At 40.6% G+C, this 11,123-nt stretch overlaps 1 protein-coding gene across 2 annotated transcripts in view; it reads left to right on the top strand.

Moving 5' to 3' along the window:
* Positions 1 to 1,535: 1,535 nt before the first annotated feature.
* Positions 1,536 to 11,123, top strand: part of znf609a (zinc finger protein 609a) — a 102,036-nt gene continuing 92,448 nt past the window's right edge. Inside the window, exon 1 of one of the 2 annotated variants that reach the window (XM_053237246.1) lies at positions 1,536 to 2,037. The gene's annotated coding sequence lies outside the window, so the exon portion shown is untranslated. The remainder of the gene's footprint in view (positions 2,038 to 11,123) is intronic. The other variant, XM_026919356.3, reaches the window with a different exon arrangement.

The following is an 11,123-nucleotide window of genomic DNA, read 5'->3' as shown; positions in this document are numbered from 1 at the left end:
TTTTTGAAATTTATAATGAGATGTTACAATGTCATGCTGTTAGAACTGTACACAGGCTACGCCACCACAGCATGTGATTTTGGATGCAGGAAACATTACCACATGGTACTTATGTTACCAAGATTATTATGAAGGAAATCGTTGGTTGTTTTGACATTTGACATATAGTGCGGCTGTATGCACTTTCAGATGTAGCAAATTGAGCACGCAACCATCCGTGTGTAACCCATTGCATTAATTTTGCACACACATACACACACACACACACACACACACACACACACGCACACACACAGACACACAGACAAACACGCACTTGTCTTACTAGCCTTGTGAGGACCTTACATTGACATAATTATTAATGTAACTAAAGAACTCAGTGTCCCTACACCTAAATCTAACCATAATCATAACCTAAGTAACCAAATGGCGTTATAATAAAAGCTTCAGTTTTGCTTGTTGGGACCAGGCAAATCCCCACAAAGTCAAAACTATCAGATTTTCCAATCCTTGTTCCTTGTGGGGAAATTTGGTCATCACCAAGACATGAAAATGTCTCTCCAATCCCCCCCTCCCCCAGCAAACACAAAAACAAACACACACACACACACACATCTTACTAGCCTTGTGAGGACCTTACATTGACGTAATTATTAATGTATTAATGTAACGAAAGAATGCTGTTTCTACACCTAAAGCTAACCATAACCATAACCTATGTAACCAAATAAAAAAGTTCTCCTCATGGGGACCAGCCACATGTCCCCACAAAATCAAAACTGTCAGATATCCCTATTTTGTGGGGACATTTGGTCCCCATGAAGACATGAAAACATTTCTCACACACACACACACACACACACACACACACTTGTCTTACTAGTCTTGTGAGGAGCTTACATTGACATAATTATTGATGTAATGAAAGAATGCTCTCCCTACACCTAAATCTAACCATAACCATAACCTATGTAACCAAGTGGCTTTAAAAAAAAAAAAAAAAAAACTAAATAAAAGCTGCAGTTTTTGTAGCAAAAAAAAAAAAGTTCTCCTCATGAGGACCAGCCAAATGTCCCCACAAAATCAAAAGTTAGTCAGACACTTGGTCCCCACCAAGATATGAAAATGTCTCTTTCTCTCTCTCTCTCTCTCTCTCTCTCTCTCACACACACACACACACACACATCTTACTAGTCTTGTGAGGACCTTACACTGACATAATTATTATTGTAACGAAAGAATGCTGTCCCTACACCTAAATCTGACCATAACTATAATCTAAGTAGCCTACACCAAATGACCAAATGAGTAACCAAAACTATTTTATAAAATAAAAGCTGCAGTTTTTATAGCAAAAAAAAAAAAAGTTCTCCTCATGGGGACCAGCCACATGTCCCCACAAAATCAAAACTGTCAGATATCCCAGATATTGTGGGTACATTTGGTCCCCATGAAGACATGAAAACGTCTCTCTCTCTCTCTCTCACACACACACACACACACACACACACACACACACACACACACACACACAGAGTCAGTTCAATCCGGGTGGAGGAGTTTCACACCAGGCTTTGCAGCAGCTCCAGCAGCTCCTTGCTGGTGACATTGTATCAATCTGTCTGGCGGCTCTTGCGGGGCTCCACACAGGGAAGATTACAGTGGAGACTGACTGAAAGCGAAGCGACATGAAAATCTCCCAATCGTCGGAATTTATCTCCTTCGTAATCTGAGGAGGCGAGCAGCTGCAGGGTTTCGGGACTCAGGAGTCAGGACTGGGAGCTGAACAGGAATGAAGTGAGATGTCCAGGCGGCGCTGCGCTGCGCTCTAACAGCGGGGTCTGAGTGCGCGATGGCCGCGATCCGCTGAGCTGGCTTTTCCGCGGTCTCTCCGGATCTCTGCCTGTGCGTGTGTGAGTGAGTGAGTGTGTGTGAGAAACCCAGCGATTCCAGGCTCGTTTTTTCAGTTTTGCCTTTGCCATTAGGGATCTATGGAGTGCACATAAGCATCATTTGGACCGGGGACATCTCAGTGGGGTAAGCAGCAATGTTTCACTGATCTTTTGTGCAGGAATTTCTTTGCCCACTTTCAGCCACGGTTTAACCGAGTAGCTGTTCCCGGCTAACGAGCTAGCCAGATTAGCGCTGTAGCAGGCTAGCTAGCCTCAGCAATACAGTTCTTCCAGCGGTTATTTGTGCATATGTTTTGCATTGCTGAAATTCTGGTGGAAAACTGTGTGAGTTTTTTGAATGAGAGGGGGAAAAAAAAGTCCAGCAGTGTGTTTGTTTGTCGCTGTTTTGACTGGTCGTGGTTTTCCTATGCTATTTGTTGCTATGATGTCTTTAATGTCATTGCATGTGTGTTTGGGGGTGATCTGGTAACTGGCTGCAGAGGGGGAGGAAAAAAAGGCATACTAGGTGCCTATGGTGTGGTCCAGATCCCTATGACCTGCTAGCAAGCTAGTATTAATGTGCACTCTTTATGGAATAAAGCCCATGAGTGCAGTTGCACTAACGTTGTGCTAGTCCATGCCCTTCGCTTTGTCACATCTCTTTATGACTGCGTTAGCCTGCTAGCATTGCTGCTCTATAAGAGAGCATGTCTAGTCAGTTTAGCTATCAAAGAGGCATGCAGTGATTTGCAGTCAAACACTACACTTCCTGCCACAAAGTCCGCGTTTTCCCTTAACCTCAGTCTCACTCGAAATTCTCTCGCAGCTTATCAGTGCAAACACAACTTCTTTTTATTATTATTATTATTAATTGACCCCAGACACTTGAAGCTAGTCCTGCTCTCTGAGCTTAGCCAGCTAACTAGCGTGCCCTTGTATGGAGTCCTGCGAGCTAACAAGGGCCCACAGAGCAAAGCTCTCTCAGCTCTCTCAGCTCTCACAAAACACCTCAGGGAAGACAGACAAAGCATAATTGTCTGCTTCTAAGCAAACAATAATAGCTGCTTAAATGTTTTGTCTCTTCTTTTATGCTTCTTCCAATACATTGTTTGTTTTTTTTTCTCTCACAAAATAAGTACCAGTGCCATTTTCATGAACAGCTTCATGTGGTGAGGATCCAGGCTCATTCCTCACATCATCTCCTCTACAGAGTCCCAAAACTGCAGTATCTTTAAAAACCATTTGAAAGGATTTACAGCCTTAATTAATATAAAAGACCTGCCATTAACAACATTTAAAGCTGCCAGTAACTGGCTGATTTAAAAGCTCTTTACTTTAACAAGTGTATCTCACTGATATTGTGAGGAATGGAAACAAGGCAAAACTGACTTATAAGTTAATTTCAAGTGTAGGCAGTACAAGTATTTTTATTTTTGGCATGGTTGCTTAGTGGTTAGCACGTTTGTCTCGCACCTCTGGGGTTCGGGGTTCGATTCCCGCCTCCTCGCTGCGTGTGTGGAGTTTGCATGTTCTCCCCGTTCTTCAGGGGTTTCCCCTGGGTACTCCGGTTTCCTCCCCCAGTCCAAAGACTTGTAGGCTGACTGGCATTTCCAAATTGCCCATGGGTGAATGGGTGTGCGAGTGTGTGTGCGATTTCGCCCTGCGATGAGCTGGCACCCCATCCAAGGTGTCCCCCGGCTTGTGCCCCAAGTTCCCTGAGATAGGCTCCAGGTTTCCCCGTGACCCTGTGTAGGATAAGAGGTACAGAGAATGAATGGATGGATGGGTTATTATTTTGGTCATTGCCAGGGGAGCATGGTGGTGCAGTGGGTAGTGTTGTCACCTCACAACTCAAGCTCCAGACTTCTTGCATCTCTAGAGCTCAGATTAATATCTGTGTGGAGTTTTTCTGCATGTTCTTTTCTCTGGGTTCTTCAGTCTCCTTTTAAAAAAACATGCCAGTAGGTGGAATGGCTGGTCTAAATTGCCCCTATGTGAGTGTGTATATGCATGGTGCGCTGTAATGGGGGACTGGCGACCCATCCAGGATATTTCAGTGTTCCCGGGATACACTCCAGATCCACCACCAGGATAAAGCATTACTGAAGATCAATGCATGGCCACTTCCCACCCACTAACTAGCTCTCCCTTATCACACGACAGCTACAACCCAGATAGGGCGAAGCCATCTTTTCAGTCTGCTACTCATGCTACTGAACACAGGGCAGTGAAACTCCCTTCTGCATACATGAACTCACAGACACCCATGACTGGTTAATGCCGCTCAGATTGACGGGAGAGTGTAATGCCATTACCCTCGAGAGAACATGGCTGGTTCTTGCTCTCTTGGACTCTCACCCACCGGTGGCTGTGGCATTGCCAGGTTTTCGGTCTCACAATCTACCCATGATGAAGCGTAAAGTTTTTCTTATGTTGCACCACTCAGGAGCCTTGTTTTCCTGATTTGTTATACAACGCTGTTGAGCCATAACACAATTGAGACATAACATCATTTCTCCGTTGAGGACTGACTGATTCAAGTTCACTTACACTTAAGCATCAAGCCTGTGAGTAATGCGACATTGTGAGTAATGCGGCAAATGATAGAATGATTATTTCCTGAGCAGTTATAAGTTGTAAAAGTGCCACAACAGTTAATTACTAATAATGTCTAAATAGTGTCTGCTGCTTTAACAGACGCTGGGCCGTGAAATATCACATATGCAGAGAGTCTGTTTCCATTGGTGCAGTGAATGTTCAAATTTAATAGAAATAAAAAGGTAGTGTTTGCTGACGTATTGTCTTTCAAGAGAGTCAGGATTTTTGACGCTGATATAAGTTCACTGTTTTGAACTTATAATTACACTTGACTCAATTATGATATTTCAAGAAGACTTTCCAATCATAACGTTGCCTCACTTTTCACTATTCCATCATAAGAGACTATTTCTAATCTTGTGCAGAATCTAATAAGCAAATTGCATCTAATGGATCAGTGGACACACTTTCTAGTGTGCCTCATAAGTACACTTTAAATTATATGCAAGTTAATGATGTCGATTTTGAAACGCAATATCTGGAAGCCATAATGTGCAACTTTAATGTGCAGTAATAGTGTAGAAATCTTGTGTGGAATAGTGTGGAAATCTTTATTCTAAATTCAACTACACTATTTATTTACATTACGTCTTGACAGTGGTCTCTATGTGTTTCATTTTTCTGACAATCATAATTGTGAATTGCAATTTGGTCATCTTGGGTTTTGAAGAGAGTATTTCAATTTGAGTAGTTTTAAAAGTGATATGAAGCTACACAGCCAAGGGTTTAGAAAATATGTAGTACGGTACGTCCTGGTACAGTAACAAGCCTGTGATCTCATATTTGGTGACTTTCCATTGCCAAGTGACTCATAATTAAGTACTCTGGCTGATTTGGTTCTTACAAAGATACCAGATGTACTGCACATGGACATATGGAGCTACCATGTTGTTGTTCTTGTTTTTATTTCGCTGACGTATTTTATTAATTGATTAGGAATTATATAATAGTAGTCCGTTAGTTGATTACTTGTGGCCATCACTAGACAGCACTCAACACCCTTTAGAAAACTTCCTCTCCTTTCATGTGTAAAAACATATTGTCATGCTAGATCAAATAGGTCAGAGTCTAATAACATTATCAAGCTAAAACCCTGTTAGAGAGGAATTAGTTCAACAAGCTGGTACACCAACAAAAACAAGTTAAGGTTTGTTTTAAAATTGGCGCTCATTTAACTGCTTGGTGAAGAGGGAGCTCTTCAGTCTTCGACAGTCAGTGACTCGGGAAGTTCATTCCACCCGCTGGTTGCCAGACCAGAGAAGAGTCTTGACACATGTCTTCCTTGTATCTTGGTGGATGGTGGTACAGCTGAGCTGTCCTAGAGGCTCAGAAGGAACGTGGTGCAGAGCAATGTTTGAAAAGTGCGTTTAGGTAGGTGGCTGCTGGTCTGTTTTTAGATTTATAGGCAAGCATCTGTGTTTTAAATCTGATGTGAGCAGCTCCAGGAAGCTAGTGGAGAGAACTCATCAATGGCTTGATCGGGGAAAACTTGTGGAGATTGAAAACAAGTTGTGCATCTGCATTCTGGATCAGATGCAAGGGTGGATAGCACACAGGGGAAGACCTGCAAGGAGCAAGTTGCTGTAGTCCAATCTTGAGATGACAAGGGACTGAACAAGCAACTGAGTGGTCTCCATGGCATTGTCAGAAGATGTGATCTGTAAGTTCTCCAGGGAGGTCACAAGATCTTGACATGGGGTTGTGTCTTGCTGGTATTTAGTTTCCACTGATGAGCTGCCATCCATGTCGAGATGTCTGCCGGACACTCTGAGATCCGGGCAGAGACATGAGTGTCTGAGGGACGAAAGGAGAGCATGCACTGAGTACCATCAGCACAGCAGTGATATAAAAAAACCATGTGAGGATATGAACTCACTGAAAGCGTGTACAGAGGTATACATGTTACCATAAAGCATTAAAGCCACTGATAAATCTAGACAGTTGGTGATATACTTGCTGTTTTACTTCTGTTTTTGTTTCCCGTGAAGAGGCCCAAAGAGTGATAAAAGTGTCACCACATATCACTGGAAAACGAAATCACTATTGATTTAAATAACTTTTACTGTCGTCCATATTCTGCCTCTTCAACATGTGTTGGCTTGCTTCGTTAAAGCGGGTGATCCAACAAGTGTTCGAATGGCCATGATCAGGACGTATTTTACGCTCAATAATTGCAAGCTATCAAAGGAAAAAAGTCAGCAACTATTTCGTTTAATATACCAGTTAGGTAGATCAGTCCATGTTACTCTTTTATAAACAGCCTTGATTTGTTACAGCAGACTGTCCTCTTACTGATGGACATCGATGAATCACCATGTGCTTCACTAAGTGCGCAGAAAATGAGAACATGCCAATATTAGGAGCTCTTCTGACACACCATACCTGTACACAAACGTGTACAGGCAATTCGTTTGCGCCTTTACAAGTGAAAGTTACTGGCTAGCAATCAAACTCATAAATGGTAATTAACATCCAAGCATTAATAGGAGAAGAGAATGTTTCATGTTACTGCCAGATTAGAAATGAGGTATGTTCATTTCTCAGGAAGTGAAATGTGAATCTTTTAAATATTTGGGTGCTTATCAGTGGGCACAGTGCCAAAGTATCACCTATGTGTCAGAAACATTATGGGTATTTTTATTTATTTATTTATTTATTTTTTTTATATCCAATAGCTGATTTGTGCAGGTCAACAACCAGTGATCTCTTTTGTGTTGAAAGTTCTTTGGGTTTTTCCATGACAATGGATTACATAGCAATTTCATATTTATACACCAGAGAAACAGGACATGGTTAAAGGTAACTGAGAGCAAGAATGCCATTTTAAAAATGCATTCATTTAAAATAATCCATGGTGGTATCAATTTTGGTACATATACACTATATGGTCAAAAGTATACAGGCACCTAACCATCACAATCATATGTGCTTGTTGAACATCCCATTCCAGATTTAGTCCCTCTTTGGTGCTATAGCAGCCTCCACTCTTCTGGGAAGGATTTCCACTAGAGTTTGGAGTGTGGTTGTGGGGATTTGTTTTCATTCAGCCACAAGAGCACTGATGTTGGGCGAGTAGGCCTGGTGTAGAGTCGGTGTTCCACTTCATGCAAAAGGTGTTCAGTGGGGTTGAGGTCAGGGCTCTGTGCAGGACACTCAAGTTCTAGCACTCCAAATTTGGCAAACCATGTCTTTATAAACCTCGCTTTGTGCACGGGGGCATTGTCATGCTGAAGCAGGTTTGGGGCTCTTAATTTCAGTGAAGGGAAATCTTAATGTTACAGCATACAGAGACATTCTGTATAATTGTGTGTGTCCAGATTTGTGGCAGCAGTTTGGAGAAGAACCACATATGGGTGTGATGGTCTGGTGTCCACATACTTTTGGCCATATTGTGTATTTCTGAGAGAAGATACTATTTATTTTTTTTTTAAAAATGTTCTAAATAGGAAAGAGTCTCTCCTGTTGTGTGAGTGGAAAATTTAAATTGTGTATAATGTTTACTTTATCCAGTGATTTTTATGTAATTTTATGAAGGGTGCCAATAATTCTGGAGGGCCCTGTATTCATGAATATGTATACTTTAGTCTCCACCTAATGAAAAATAAATGTGGAAAATGGTCTGGCTCAGGCAGTCTGAATGTTAGAAAGCATTTCTTCACTGGTTTGAGAAACTGCCATTGTAAGTTGTCTCTCGTGTATTTAAACATTCAAAGCACAAAACATTTGCATCAGTGAGTTCCCAGATTTGATGGGTCAATTAACTCATTTTGGCGTACAGTGGCATTATGGCTCGTATTTAGCCAGCGAAGCTTCCAGAAGATAAATTGCCTGGTGCAGATTTCTGTTCTGCTGTTGAGTGCAGCAAGGTGATGTGAGGATAAGGTCTGCTAAGTCACTCGCTCTCACACTGACATTTTGTTATCCTGCTGCTATCTGGCTGGCACCCAAGTGGATTTTGGTGCAGTGGAGGAAGGAGGCGGAAGATTGTGCTCCCCTTTCAAGACTGACTGGCTCTACTGCAAATGCTATGTTTTGACAATGCTGAGAGGTCTTTTTTAGCGCTCAGTACTTGCAATGTCTGGAAGATTTTTTTTTTTTGTACAAACAAATACCATATATGCAGACCATGAAAAGTATTTGCACTGTATCTGATATGGTGTTCACCATTCAGACGCTTTCTGGATTTATCATTTGGTGCTTTCAAATGATTCAGAAACATAAAGACGCCATTGTTGAACAGAGCAAGAAGAAGAAAGTGTTTTGTGAAAAAGGTTTATTGAAACCTGGACCCGTTTGAGCTACTGTGGCAAACCCTGAAATAAACAGTTTGAAAACCTTTGGCGTTTTTCTGTATGGAGAAATAGGCCAAAATTCCTCCCTTAGTGAGAAGTCTATAATTACTGGAAACATTTGGTTTCAGTCATTGCTACTAAACATGTATAAGCGCTGTATGAGCAATAAAGCACATTTTATACATGGTTACTGGGTGTAGTAAAACTTTAGTATTTTTTACCCTGTTTAATGTACTATTAATTAGAGGTGTGGTCATATTAATGTTAGAAAAGCCTGCTTCATTATTATTATTATTATTTTTTTTTAAACAACGCTTTAGTACTCTATGACAGTTGTTTTTCTTTGTCCGACTGACTAATCTTGACGTGTATATTTGTTGCAATGCACCTTGTCAACGTTACTGTGTTTTGACTCGCGGGTAGACTTCAGCGAGACAGTGTAAGAAACCTGAGCTGCCGAGAGAACAGTAATCACACTTTATCTAAAGACTAACTGCCTTTAGGGTGGGACACAACAAAAGACAGACAAGTAGAAAACAATTTAGCAGTGCAATTAAATGCAATGCAGTTTAATGTGCATCAGATTTTTGGCATCAGCAACTGGTTCATTTAAAAGGTTGCAGTTAAAGCATATCGTTCAGTTGTATGTGTTTTATGGTCTCACACAAACGATAAAATGGATGTGCTACTAAATCACCGGGTTTGGAAAGCTGTGACCAAGCGGTTTATGTAGGACTATGTATAAACTGCTAATGCTTTGCTTCTTAAGTATTGCTTCAGGCTTAGACATCTCTTATGTAACCGCTCTGATCCCACAAGAATAACTTTGCATCCACCTTTTCAGAGTTTTATTTATGATTTGCTATAGATACATGGTGTGTACAAAGTGCTTGAAGTTTTGAATTTAGGGTTTTTTTTTTTGTATTTAAGTAAAGAACAAGCCTAGAACCTAGCTGTCTTTTACTGAGAAGTGCTTAACTGTGCTTGAATTAAAAAAACCTATTTACTAAATCTTTAACAGATGACATCTCTAGTGCTTGAGAAGTCCTTGAAAATCCTGTAATTTCATTTTGAAGCACCTTTGTAAATACTGTAGTTAGAAACCCGGTCAGTTTAGAAGGTACAGTATGAAAAAGCAAGGTAAACATTTTACACTGTGACTTTCAAGGACTTTTCAAGCACAAGAGATGTCATTTGTCAAACATTTAGTATTAACATACAGTTTTGAAGCATCTTTATAAATGCTGTAAGTAAAACTCAGATCATGTCGATTTTAAAAGGTATGGAAAACCAATGTGAAAAATTTTACCATCAAGCAAAAAAGATCCTAACTCGGAATGTTTCTTCTTGCTGTTTAGGAAAAATGGGAAATTAATGTTGCGTTTTAGGCAAAGTTGCAGCTTGTAGTTCCCCGCCTACAACCAGTAAAAGCCACCGAAATCGCCCCGTCAACTTGAAATTTTAGCTCGTCAGCTTCTTCTCAACTACAAGTTCCTTCCACGTTTACAGAGTGACGTCAGGTCAACATTTTTGTGCATGCCGTGGACAGTGTAAAGTCCACCTTCTCTACTTTTACATTAGTTTATAGTAGTATTGCTATATATTAGATCAGTTAATACACAGTGCTTTGTTGAATCTGTAACACTGACTGTACTAATTGCTGGTTTGAAAATCATCAACATCAGAGTTATTACTAACATTATCCGGCTAGCTTTTTATTAACGCTACTCGCTGTCGTCCGCTGTTGCTGTTCTGCAGTTTCAGTCCAGAATGTTGCGTGAATGTCTGAAGTTCAGTGTAGTAGAACAGCACCAACAGACACACAGGCCTAAAACTGTAAAAGAGCAGTTAAAGACGCTTTTTATGAGCTTTACGTGCTCTGACAGAGCAAACAAAAGAGACGCTTCCGTGGATGCCTCCATGTTTTATTTTCCCCTCACTTTGCATGTCTAACATTCCGAAGTGGGAAATGATGTTATTACAATTTGCAAATTACCACTTACAAGGTACCATGAACACAGCATAAGCCTAAATATTGGTAGGGGTGAGATGATCTGACAGTGTAGCATTATCTCCTCATACCCTTAATGTTATAGTATAAATAATGACATTGCAATACATTATTAGTTTATTCCTTCAAGATTTTTAAAACAAGCCTGGTTTTTAAATTAATGGGTGGCCTGGTGTTTAAAGAGGAAACCTGCCAGACTATATAAACTAATAAAGAAGGATGAAGAAAAGTGAGATTTCCCAAACAAATAATTTTTGCAGGGATTTAATGTCATCTTCTTTTGAAATGCGAAGTTGAAGTCAAGGTTGGATTTTATTACAGGGCAGATTT

The sequence above is a fragment of the Pangasianodon hypophthalmus genome, chromosome 9 (assembly GCF_027358585.1).
Source record: "Pangasianodon hypophthalmus isolate fPanHyp1 chromosome 9, fPanHyp1.pri, whole genome shotgun sequence".
In the NCBI taxonomy this organism is placed as follows: domain Eukaryota; kingdom Metazoa; phylum Chordata; class Actinopteri; order Siluriformes; family Pangasiidae; genus Pangasianodon; species Pangasianodon hypophthalmus.
The sequence above is the reverse complement of the archived record's forward strand: the minus strand, read 5'-3'. Positions and strand labels throughout refer to the sequence as shown.